Source organism: Lynx canadensis, chromosome X (genome assembly GCF_007474595.2).
Source record: "Lynx canadensis isolate LIC74 chromosome X, mLynCan4.pri.v2, whole genome shotgun sequence".
NCBI lineage: Eukaryota > Metazoa > Chordata > Mammalia > Carnivora > Felidae > Lynx > Lynx canadensis.
In genome coordinates, this window is record NC_044321.2 from 61,945,927 (window position 1) to 61,959,585 (window position 13,659).

General features: G+C 36.8%; 1 protein-coding gene across 4 annotated transcripts in view; it reads right to left on the reverse strand.

Moving 5' to 3' along the window:
- The window catches only part of CYSLTR1 (cysteinyl leukotriene receptor 1), a 49,517-nt gene extending 41,837 nt beyond the window's left edge, over window positions 1–7,680 (reverse strand). For 2 of the 4 annotated variants that reach the window (XM_030305183.1, XM_030305182.1), the window contains exons 1-2: window positions 7,191–7,680; window positions 4,974–5,123 (exon numbers count right to left, since the gene is read on the reverse strand). The gene's annotated coding sequence lies outside the window, so the exon portion shown is untranslated. The remainder of the gene's footprint in view (window positions 1–4,973; window positions 5,124–7,190) is intronic. The other 2 variants (XM_030305184.1, XM_030305185.1) reach the window with 1 other exon arrangement.
- Window positions 7,681–13,659: the final 5,979 nt, after the last annotated feature.

Consider the following 13,659-nt stretch of genomic DNA (forward strand, 5'->3'; position numbering starts at 1 on the left):
GAGTATTTTTTAATTCAGCCTCCAGGAGAGACTTAAAGATTAAATCAATATTTGGGGGTAGTTTATGATTACATTAAGCATAATGCCTCACTCAAGACTTCCTTTACCTTTCTAATAAATGCTAGCATGCACCGGATGGTGTGTGCATGTGTTGGACGACTGCCAACAAGGATAGGGTGAGGAGGGCAGGGCCAAGGCAGAAGAGGAAGTGGGGGAGGTTAGGACATAGGGTTCAGTCTTCTAAGGCAGATACTTCTGCTGAGCAGCGGCAAGATGCAGGAAGCTTAATTTTCATGAAAGTACAGCTCAGTGGGGCCCTACTTTTATTTGGCCAATGCCACAGTGACATTTTTGCTTTCTTTATGATCCTATTATTGCCAAATGATAAAAGTTAGTTGTTCTGTTTACCCTATAAAGGTAATCTCAAGGAGGTGAGGTACAATTTTTCCCCAGCTTTATTAAAGTATAATAGACAAATAAAATTGTAATGTATTTAAAGTGTACATATACATTATGAAGGGATTCTCCCCATCAACTTAATAAATGGGGACAAAGTTTAGTTAATTTTTTAATACAGCAGGTGTTTGTTGAATGATGCATAATAAATAGGAGAACCAGCAAATATAAACGTTTTGTTAACTGTAGAACACTACACAAATGTAAATTTTTATGACTCTTTTTCATACTCATACTAGGCTCAGCTCAGGTTCTATTTCTTGACACCTACTTTGACCACCCCATTCTACACTAATATCTCTCTTCCTTCAACTTGTATTATGTTTATTGTCTTTACCAATAATATGGCAGTCATTATTCTATTATCTTGTATCTTTTAATGAGAATAAACCTTGTCTCTATAGGTAGATTGTGAACTCCCATAGGGTGGGAGAAAAAAAGTCCAGCCTTTTTATTCTTAAGCTCTGTGAACCCCAAACCTAGCCTGTCACAATGTTTTGCAAATGGAAAAATGTGTAATAGAGGCACCTGGGTGGCTCAGTCGGTTAAGCATCTGATTTCTGCTCAGGTCATGACGTGGTTCCTGAGTTCAAGACCTACATTGGACTTTCTGCTGTTAGTGCAGAGCCTGTTTTGGATCCTATCTCCCTCTTTCTCTACCCCTCCCCCACTTGTGTGTTTTCTCTCTCTAAAAAATAGAATTAAAAAAAGAAAAATGTGCAATAAGTGCTTATTGAGTGATTGGTCATTAATTGGAGCAAAGCTACACATCCTCCATAAGGTTTTAATCTATAAACAACATGGCTTGTATTAATGATTTCAGTGGCTTTCCTCCATGGCAATAAACAATTTTGGGGAGGGGAGCAGAAAGACCCTCCTCTCATCACTATAACTTTATTATCACAATAAGTAGCTTTTTAGGTTGGCATTTCCATGGAAATGCTTAGCGGCATTCTCACTGGTATTAGAAACTACATGGGAGTCACTACATTGTTGACATTTCTAAGAAGTTTTTCCCTCCAATAGCTTATTTACCATTAAGGGGAGAACATTACATTAATAACACTGGGCCACTCTGTTGTCAGACAGCTGGATTCCAAACCCAGGACAGTGTTAAGCCCCAAACGAACTTGGAATGTGGTATTCAGAGCTAAAGACACAGTGTGTCCCTTTACATAGTACTGTGACACAAATGTTTTATCCTGTATAATCAGAATAAAGTGATAGGGAACATACCTGAAGGGATACACAAGTCACAAAATAGCAATAGAGATATTTAGGAGTGCATGGGTGTGGTGGGAGTGCATAGTGTGAAGACAGTTCTAACTTTAGTATGGGTGATAGAAATATGTTACAGACAGCTTACATACTTTTGGACTTTTTATAAAGCACTAACTAGAGGGCCTACTTTCTTCCAGGGATACCTGTTAAGTCTTTACCTAATTACCAGCAACTTGGAATCCCCCTATGTTCTGAAACCATTGATCACAGCTGACTCTGAGGCCTGCCTCTAACTTCTTGGAATTTAGATGCCTGGATCTTAGAAGCAGGATAACTGTTTTCTAGGAGACTGTTTTTTATTGAAGGCCCAAATAAGGTCTTCAAATAATTTAAATTCAGATTAAACAAATAGGTAACCAATTTATGATGAAAAGAAACTTTTTATATTTTCTGAGGCCTGAATTTCCTATGAACTTTGGAATATTTACATAAGGTGTGTCAGAGAGGTTTGAGTGTTGTTATTGTTAGCTTAATTCCACTTATTTTAAATCCATGACAACACAAATACAGCCATATGTAAAAACAGACTGTTAATCTCAAATAGATGAGAAATTTTAGGATTCTTACATGTTAGAGATCTTAAAATGTGATACCAAATTGGATTTTTCTTTCCTTTTTAAGGAGGGAATTAAAAAATAATAAAAGAAAGCCTGAATGTTCCAGGGGACTCTAGGTCTAGATATCAGCTCCTTTTCTTTTTCCATTAGCTACATTTAAGTAGGATCTCAAATGTCTGGGATGTATTGATTCTACAAACACTGTAAATATGATAATGACATTTTATTCATCAAAAGGAAAACCACCTCTGTGTTTAAATGCTCAGAGGTCTATGTTTACTTTTCTGTTTTGTGTCTTTCCCCCTATTTCTACCAGAGCCCATCTCTAACTAACTTGCCCCAAATATTTAAATATTTTTGTTTCTGTTTTCTCTCCTAAATCCAGAAGAAAAACTGGTGGGGCACAAAGAAAAGAGAAGTTATGATAGGATGTAGTAAAATGGGATGGAATGAGGAAGCAAGATAGAAGAGTTTTGCTGTGCACAACTTGTTTAAACAGTGGTCTTTTCTACCGGCCTATGAAGAATTATCAGTTGAAAGCAAAAGTAATTGTAACTAACACCAGTACTGTAACATGAATTAATGGATCTGAGATGTCTGGATTTATCAAATCAAGTTAAATGGCTTACTTTGGTGCCTTTTCTGTAAGGATGAGAATGTGCCACCACCTGCTATGAGTACAGCAGACCTCTTAGCAGTTGTATTTCCTCAATGCAAATCAACAAATTGGCGTGCACATTGAGGACTGCATAGGTATGGTAGAATTAAAAGTAACCAGAGAGTTGGCTCCTACTGGCATCCTAAAAATAGGATGCTTACTTAGAATTGCTGATTGCAGTTGCTGATGCTTACTTAGAATGAGGCCCCTGTTTAGAGGTACAGTATTGGGAGCAGAAAGTATCTGGTCCTACTCAGTCCACATGCAGTCTTGTTATGTGTCTTATTCTCCTAGAATGGAATTTAAAAAAAATCCTTTTGGATGATGGTTTGTATTTTCAAGTCCCTTTCACTTTATCATTTTAGCAGATCTGAAAAATATCTTTATAAGCTCATTATTACATTGGATACATGAGGTAACCAAGAAATACTGATGTTCAACAATTTGCTAGAGGACACACAACTGATTAAAAGGCAAATCTAGGATAAACTTCCAGTTACCCAGGCCAAGTTTCCTTCCCATTGAAATACATGCAGCAAGGTAGTTTAAAGATACCACTGTTAGGTTGCAGAGTTTATGACAGAGTCCAGTTTCAAAGATAACTTGAAACAAAATATCTCCATGCTTGTTTATAGTAGAATAACAATATTTTTTTGGGTGCTCATGGTATGTATAAGGCATTATGCTAGTTATACTTGGGGAGAGGAAGTTTAAAAGAATATATAACCTGACACCTTTTGTCAAGACTCTTGGTATATTTTGAGAAGAACTATATTTCTGTGGCTTTTATTTCTCAGGACTCTTTTCTTTCTCTTGACCGAAAATGTATGCACTGCACAAGTTTCAGTCTTTGGTCATCTCTTAGATTTGCTTTCTCTAAGATGGGCCAATCTTATGGCCTTGGTTGTCACATGCCCCAGATTTAATTTTGGCTTCCACCACTTAACCATCACTCACAGTCAGGGTCATTATTTCCAACTATCCATAAGACATTGCTTCTTGGAATTTTTGCCATCTCCTCAAACTTGACAGGTCAAAAACAGAACTCATCACGTCTTACATTCCCAATTTCCATCCCCAAATTACCTATTGCTGTGTATAGTGTAGCACCACTTCCCAGATCCCACGGGTTCAAAATTTTAGGGACAGCTCTGACTTTCTTATGCTGCCTATATCTAATCACTCACCAATTTCCATCTATTATTCCTCTTAAATGTCTCCTTGAGTGTTTCTCCATTCCATTTCCACTGGCATCCACCTATCCTATAGTCTAATTAATTTCTACTCTTTAAGTGGCTTCTCCATCTCCAGTTTTCTCAAATGTACTTAAGCCTATGAAACTCTGCTAGATTCATCAACTAAAAATGTTTTTCCATCATATACTCGTTTATTCAAAGCTTGCTGATATGATTTCCCATTAAAAAGTGCCCGGAATTCAAAGTCTAATAATCTGGGCTTACATTTCTATCCAAATTTATTTACTGTTACTCCTCAACTCAGTCCCTTTACTCTAGCCAAATCAGGTTCTTTGGTGTACACTACAGGTACCAAATTCACTTTTGATACAATGTATTTCTGTCATTTCTATGACTAGAATTAAATGCAAACAACATACATTGAACACTTACTATGTGCACAGAAGGTTTGTTTAGCATGGTCCCATATTGTAGACGTTCATTTAAGCCTATCTCATTTTATCTCCTCTATGAAGCCATCTCAATTCAGCCCAACCCACTGCTATCTTTCTTCTCCAAACCCCTTTGCCATTAAAAATATAACATTGGTTTACTGTCTCATATTTTTATGTTCTGTAAGTCTTATATCCCCACCAGCATTGTAAGTTCCCCAAGAGCAGGAACTTCATCTTACCTTTGTGTCACACACTGTATTGAGGTTAACTGACATTTGTGTAACTGGATTACAATAGATTCTAGATATTTTAATAAGAACATAAGAAATAACAAAATGGATCAAAGTAGATCAATGCAGAGCTATGTTATTTAAGAGATTATGATAGTTACCTTTCATGGCATCAAATCCACAATATTAGATATGTCCCTTAGGATCAGTGCCATCCTTTAATGCCTTATTATCAGTCAGTGATTCACAAAGGCAAATTTATAATTTCCTGCACCATGGTAGAATCTTGCTTTTTCCCAGATAAGTACTTCCTAAACACATCAAAAGTTTGATTAAGAGTAAGAATGCAAAGTAGTAGAAAATGAAATTGATGATTTTGGGCTAGGAAGACACAAAAATGCTGGATTCAGACTGGACTCAATCTGGAAACTTTCTTTTACCTATACTGTTTGGGTTCACTGTCATTTATAGGAACTGATTGGCTAGTGCAGTCATTTGATTATTTTGGGGACCAGGGAAACAGTTTTTATTAAGGGTGTATTAAGGATGTAAATGTAGTACCTGAGGTCATTAATTTGATATATAAACAGAGACCACCTTTAGTTCTAATTGGGAAATTAATAGCAAAACAACAACAGAAAATATTTTTGAGTGCTTGCAATAGATACCAAAACTTAAAATTATCTAGAAGCAAATTTCACTAATGTATTTGAAACATAGTACAGTCTGAAGTCCAGGTTTACTTACATTTTATTTTATTTTTTATTTATTTATTTATTTTTTAATTTTTTTTTCCAACGTTTATTTATTTTTAAGACAGAGAGAGACAGAGCATGAACGGGGGAGGGGCAGAGAGAGAGGGAGACACAGAATCGGAAGCAGGCTCCAGGCTCTGAGCCATCAGCCCAGAGCCTGACGCGGGGCTCGAACTCACGGACCGCGAGATCGTGACCTGGCTGAAGTCGGACGCTTAACCGACTGCGCCACCCAGGCGCCCCTACTTACATTTTATTTTAGAATAATCAGCTGATAATTATATGTCATGGCCTCTCTCTAGTCTTCAAAACAATCAGAGTACTGAAAGGCAGAACCACTAAATTCAAGGATTTTTTTTCTTTTTATCTAGGGGTGGGACTCACCGACTCATTTGTTTACCCTTGAAAAAAGCTTCTTTGCTGCTAAGTAGAGTTATGTTCCTGGTCAAAAATTTTCATTGAAATGTATACAGTGTTGGCTCTGTGGAAACCTGGTGTATGTCAGATATGTCTAAATTACTAAATAGATCATGTAATTTCCTTATATCGATTTATAGTTGTGAGAGCTTTCTGTTTGCAGTTGCTAGTTAGAATCTGTTAGAAAATTTATTAATGCCTCTGAGTCTATTTCCTTATTTGCAAAACAGGGATAGTAACACTTACCCTGTCTAAAATGCATGATGATGAGAGGTTCAAGTGGGATAATGAATGTGAAACTACTTTGTGAATAAGCTAGGTCATTCTTCACTATTTGTTTTACTTTTATCAGCAATGTGGAAACTTGTCTGCTTGGCCAAACTTGAGAGTTTGCATGTATACTCAGGATAACCCTTTATAGTTTTTTTTTTCCATAATGAAAGAAACTGCCACTACAGATTAGAGAAACTCCTCTGAGCCCTTGAAATAAGATTCTAAAATATGCCTTATATTTCTTTTTCTTTTTTAAAATTATGAGGTACTTTATTTATTTATTTGTTTATTTTATTTTATTTTTTATTTTTTTTAATTTACATCCAAATTAGCATATAGTGCAACAATGATTTCAGGAGTAGATTCCTTAGTGCCCCTTACCCATTTATCCCATCCCCCTCCCACAACCCCTCCTGTAACCCTCAGTTTGTTCTCCATATTTATGAGTCTCTTCTGTTTTGTCCCCCTCCCTGTTTTTATATTATTTTTGTTTCCCTTCCCTCGGCAATCAAAAAGAATTAAATCTTGCCATTTGCAACTACGTGGATGGGACTGGAGGGTATTATGCTAAGTGAAATTAGTCAGTCAGAGAAAGACAAAAATCATATGACTTCACTCATATATTTCTAACTTAATTGCAAATGTGCTGGAGTCTTGGGTAGTGTCCCCTCTATATTTTGCCATATTGAGCCCCAACAGAAGCACTGAGCAACACTTGTTGACAGACTGATTAGATTATCAAATCTCTGGCCAATAAGTAAAGTATAAGGAATTCATAGTAGCAGTCTAATTTAAAACAGGCAAGGCAGATTAGCTACCCTCAAACTCCTGGGAATTTGCTAAAATCCCAAAAAGCCAAAAGCCAAAAAGCCAAAAGAAGAATTTTACTACAAACTATTTTAGTCATAGCATTGAAACATCAAATCTTCTTACCTGCTACCTTCAAGACTGACAGTTTAGGGTCCTTTTGCATTCATTCTCAGAGGCAAGCTCCAAGTCTTCCGTAAATCGTCCTTTGGAGAGGTAACCTTCTTAGTGAGCTCCACAATGAATTTGAATACCCTAGAGGGTTCTAAAAGCACACTCCATTCACAGGGTGCCTGTTCTTTAGGCAGACTTCTTTGAAAAGATGAGTTGCTGCGATTTTCAAGAAGAGAGAGGGCAGGGCACATATGCTAGCCAATGTATACAGATTCTTCTTCCTCTTTCAGATTAGTCCTCATACTGTAAAGCACGCCTAAATTTGGCTTCTCTGGTACAAGGTGGGGGAGGGGAAAGCAGAGGGAAGGAGGAGGAATAGAAACTGGAGACGTGCAGGTTGTTGTGTATATAAATGAGATTTTATGCCTAGCTCTAGCAACAGAATCCTCGGGAAATCTTGTAGCTGCTCTGAGATGGGAAGCAGGAAGGCGTATACTCTGTGAAGCTTAGTTCTAATTTTTACGACTTAAGGGTGGTTAGAGTATTTGTAGGCAGAGAAAGATAGAACTACCAGGATATGCTAATCTAACTGCCATTATGTGAAACTTGATTTTAGGCAAGATAAATTTCACCTCTCTTTCTCTCTTTTTTTTCCTCTGTCTCCCTCACCCTCCTTGTATCTCTCTCTGTCTCCCTCACCCTCCTTGTATCTCTCTCTTTCTCTGACTCTTTCTCTGTGTCTGTCTCTCTTTCCTTAATTGTATTTGTGGCTCTATCCATACTCTAAAAAATTCTTTTTCTTTTTGGTGACTTATGTTCTGGAAAATAATTGTCTTAGTTTGAGTTTGATTTCCCAAAATCTCCATGACAGACATTGCCTCCATTGGATTAAAGGTAGTTTTGTTTCCATCACGCTGAGAATGACCTGGAATGACTAGACTTGCCATCAGTAGTCCTTTATTAAGAATCTGGAAGGCAGGTAAATACTCTTAGATTTTGGTTAGGCTCTGGTGTTGGAAAAATGGGATGCCCTGTCTGTCTTCTGGGGAATAGGGATATGGCAGTCTGCTATGCCTTGATTGGAGCTTGGGGTGGCACTTTGATATTATAAACAAAATGGATGAGAACAACAAGGTGTGAGTTGTTTACATCAATTATATTGAGCTACATTAGGGTGGTATATATGGGGATGGGTACAAGTGTGTTCATTTTAACATCTTTTAAACATGTTCCCATAACTAATAATTAATAATTAATTTGGTACTCAGTAAAACATGAGCCCAGTAACAGCCCTCTGTTTACTACTTGCTGTAGATGCAAAGCCATTTACTCAAACTTTGCATATGTAGGTACCTGAATTATATGACAGGAAGCTTGAGGCAAGGGCACTAAAAATTCTGAAACCTACTTTTTCTTTCATAGAATTCTTAGTTATGGTAGTGGATGAGAGAGAAAGCTGTCCAAGCAAATTAAAGGGAGAGATAACATTTGGATCCAAGACCAGACTCTTCAATCCTCCCCTGGGGCATTTACTAGCTAAAGTGACATTATAACTAGAATTTTTTCAGCTGAGTTTGGAGCCCCAGAGGCCTAGGGGAAAGTTAATAAGAGAGGCAGAATATGAGTTATCACTTCCTCTCTAGTCTGGACTATTACAGTCATCTTGAGCTATGGTGGAAAAGTAGTTTGTACTCAGATAATGAAGAAAAGAGAAAGGTTTTAACATATTTGAGCTTCAAGATGTCACCACAATAGCTATGACAGAGAGGGGATGCCATGTGATGCTCATGTGTGCTCCCCTACTTATTTCCTTCCTTAGCTGCTTCTCTGCTTCCTGAGTGATGGGAAGGGCAGTGCTCCATCCATCCACAATTGGGTCTTTTCCCTGTATAGCTGCATCAATTTATATCATGTTTGATATAATAACTAACATTTTTTTTTACCATTCCAGGAAATGATGAAATGCCAAAACTGATACCTCTTTGCTGCCTTCTCTCTACTCTTTCCCATTTTCCCAGATTATTTCAGTTCTTATTTTATTACTGAGTTGGAGAGGACCAAGTAGGGAATGGTGAAGAAGAGGGGGAATAACATATAGTTGGATGGAGACACTGTGTTAATTAACTAGGACTTTGGTACAAGGTTAAAGGATTTTCAGTCATAGAATGTTTACTCATTAATTATGAGCTACAGGATTCATAGTTTACATGAGCTTATAGAGCTGAAAAAGGAGCCTTAAAATCATTTTGCTTAGACTTTTTATTCAATTGAGTCCCTGAGGGTATAATTGATCACAGGTCTAATTTATCATGTGTCACCAGCTGTTAGCTTTCTGCCTTGTTTGTTTTGTCAACTAAATAAATCTAGTCCAACTCTCTCATATTAGAGATGAGGAAACTGAAACCAGAGAGAAAGAGACTTTCTTAAGATGTATTCATTTCACCATAAAATCAAGAGGAATCATTTTTTTTCCTCCAATAACTGAAATTGTTCCACAGTAAACACTAATGGCACTTTGGAAAGGAAGATAAAGAGTATTACTATACTCATAGCACAGTGATATACACACATGTACATTCATTCACAGAGACCGAGATAGCTGTGATTCATCCTTTTGTTTCAATTCATGGAAACTCAGAGACAATAAAAATATATCAGTCTAAGCTGTGAAAATATGGAATTCAACACTTTCTTCCTGCCTCAGGGCCCACTCACTGCATGAGTATAAAGCAACCCCGGATTTTCACTTCTGGTGAGGTCAGGGTACACTAACAGAATTTTAGATGAGTTTGAATAAAACTTGTACATAATAGCATAGATAACCTAGGACAGATCGTACAGATCATTAAAGTCAACATCCTTATGTTATTCTGTGCTGTCCAATGTGGTAGCCACTAGTCAAAGTGATTATTTAAACTAAAATGTAGAATAATAAAATAAAATAAAATAAAATACTTCAATAAAACTAGCCATCTTCCAGATGCTCATAGGCACATGTAATGTGGATAATGGCAACTGCATTGAAAACCACAGATTTAAAATAGATTTTAGTGACGATCAATGGTGAAAAACTGGGAGCTTCTCCCATAAAGTCAGGAACAAGATAAGGATGTCCACTTTCACCACTCTTATTCAGCATAGTATTGGAAATCCTAGCCACAGCAATCATACAACAAAAAGAAATAAAAAGCGTCCAAATTAGTAAGGAAGAAGCAAAAGTTTCACTATTTTCAGATACATGATATTATATGTAGAAAACTTTAAAGACTCCACCAAAAAATTACCAGAACTGATAAATGAGTTCAGTAAAGTTGCAGGATACTAAATCAATTTACAGAAATCTGTTTTGTTCCTATACCCTAATAATGCAGCAACAGAAAGAGAAATTACAAAAATAATCAAATTTATAATTGCGCCCCAAATGATAACATACCTAGGAAGAAAGACCTGTACTCTGAAAACTAAAACATTGATGAAAGAAATTGAAGATGATATAAACAAATGGAAAGATATTCCATATTCATGGATTGGAAGAAGAAATATTGATAAAATTCCCATGCACCCTAAATCAATATACAGATTTAACTCAATCCTTATCAAAATTCCAACAGCATTTTCACAGAACTAGAAAAAACAATCTTGAAAATTTTTATGGAACCACAAAAAACCCAAAATAGCCAAAGCAATCTTGAAAAAGAAAAACAAAGATGGATGTATCACAATTCCAGATTTCAAGTTATACTAGAAAGCTGTAGTAATCAAAACAGTATGCTACTGGCATGAAAAAAAAACCCACATAGGTCAATGGAATAGGGCAGAAAGCCCAGAAATAAACCCACAATTATATGGTCAATTAATCTCTGACAAAGGAGGCAAGAATATGCAACGTAAAACAAAAATCTCTTCAGCAAATGGTATTGGGAAAACTGGCCAGCCACCTGCAAAAGAATGAAAGTGGACCACTTTCTTTCATCATATACAAAAATAAACTCAAAATGGAAATCTGAAACCATAAAAATCCTAGAACACAGGCAGTAACTTCTCTGACATATGCTATAGCAACATTTTTCTAGATATGTCTCCTCAGACAAGAGAAAAAAAAAACCAAAATAAACTGGTGTGTCTGGTTAGCTCAGTTGGTAGAATGTCCAACTTTTGATTTTGGCTCAGGTCATCATCTCATGGTCGTGAGATCAAGCCTCACATCAGGCTCCTTGCTGGGCATGTAGCCTACTTAAGATTCTCTCTCTCTCCCTCTCCTTCTGCCCCTCCCCTGCTCAAACATACTCTCTCTCTCTCTCTTTCTCTCTCAAAAAACAAAAACAAAACAACTATTGGGACTACATCAAAATAAAAAGCTTCTGCACAGCAAATGAAACAACCAACAAAACTGAGAGACAACCTATGGAATGGGAGAAGATATTTGCAAATGACATATCTGATAAAGGGTTAGTATGCAAAATATAACTTATCGAACTCAACACTCAAAAATTAATAATCCAGTTAAAAAATGGGTAGAAGGTATGAATAGACATTTTTGCAAAGAAGACATTCAGAATGGCCAACAGACATATGAAAAGATGCTCAACATCACTCATAATCAGGGAGATATAAATCAAAACTACAATGAGATATCACCTCACACCTGTCAAAATGGCTGAAATCAACAACACAAGGAATAGCAAGTGTTGGCAAGTATGTGGAAAAAGGGGAACCCTCTCGCACTGTTGGTGAGAGAATGTAAACTGGTGTAACCACTGTGGAAAACAGTATGGAAGTTCCTCAAAAGGTTAAAAATAGAAATATCCTATGGTCCAGGAATCACACTACTTGGTATTTACACAAAAAGTACAAAAACACTAATTCAAAGGGATACATGCACCCCTATATTTATTGCAATATTATTTACAATAGCCAAATTATGGAAGCAACCCATGTTGTCGACTGACAGATGAATGGATAAAGGTGTTACATAATTTAGCCAGAAAAAAAAGAACAAAATCTTGCCATTTGCAACAACATGGATAGAGCTAGACAGTATAATTCTAAGTGGAAGAAGTCAGTCAGAGAAAGAGAAATATTACATGATTTTGGTTGTATGTGGAATTTAAGAAACAAATGAACAAAGGAAGAAAAAGAGAGACAAGCCAAAAAACTCTTCACTGTAGAGAAGAAAGTGATGGTTACTAGAGGGGAGGTGGTTGGGGGAATGGTGAAATAAGTGAATGGGAGTGAGAGTACATTTATCTTGTACACTTGAAACTAACATAACACTGTATGTTAACTGTACTAGAATTAAAATAAAAAATAGAATAGATTTTATTAAAATTTTTTTTATCTCTTGAAGTCCTCATATGAGTGATATGATTTCACTCATATGAGTACTTCAAGAGACAAAACAGATGAACATAAGGGAAGGGAAACAAAAATAATATAAAAACAGGGAGTGGAACAAAACATAAGAGACTCACAAATATGGAGAACAAACAGAGGGAGGGGGGTGGGCTAAATGGGTAAGGGGAACTATGGAACCTACTCCTGAAATCATTGTTGCACTATATGCTAACTAATTTGAATCTAAATTAAAAAAAAATGTTGCTTCCAACAGTATATGACATTTTCCAAAAGCACTGTAAGTAAAACTTTACAGCTTTCATTAAAATAATTGATAAGTTAGAACTTAAAAAAATTAATTTTTATTTATTTCTGAGAGAGAGACAAACAGCATGAGCAGGGGAGGGGCAGAGAGAGAGAGAGAGAGAGAGAGAGGGATCCATCCATGCTCTGAGCTGCTAGCACAGAGCCCAATGCGGGCTGAAACTCATGAACTGTGAGATCATGACCTGAGCTGAAGTCGGATGCCCAACCGACTGTGCCACTCAGGCGCCCCAAAAATAGAACAGATTTTAAAATAAATATCTAGATTGGAGTAAGAAATATCACAAGTGCAAGGTCATATAATTAACTGCCAAAATTGGAAAAAAGAATCAGGTTTCAGAATTCCCAATCTAAAATGAGCAGTTTGGGGCATCTGGGTGGCTCAGTCAGTTAAGCATCTGACTTAAACTCAGGTCATGATATCATGGCTCCTGGGTTCGAGTCCCGTGTCAGGCTCTGTGCTGACAGTTCAGAGCCTGGATGGAGCCTGCTTCAGATTCTGTGTGTGTGTCGGTCTCTCTCTGAACTCCTCCACTCATGCTCTGTCTCTCTCTCCCTCAAAAATAAATAAACATTAAAAAAATAGAAAACAAAGAGTAAACAGATTTATTTCCACACCCTGCAGTTATTTCTATCTCATTGTAGATCTATGGGCATAACTGAGGTACACTGACTGTATGTGACTTTATTTGTGGGTTTGAAGTTTCGGGAGGAAAGCATCTAGTTAGAATGAATGAGGGACCTCCTTTACATGGATTTGTACAGTTCTTATCTGTCTTCCCTGACAGGACAAAAAGCGATAGTATACATAAAAGTGGAGTGA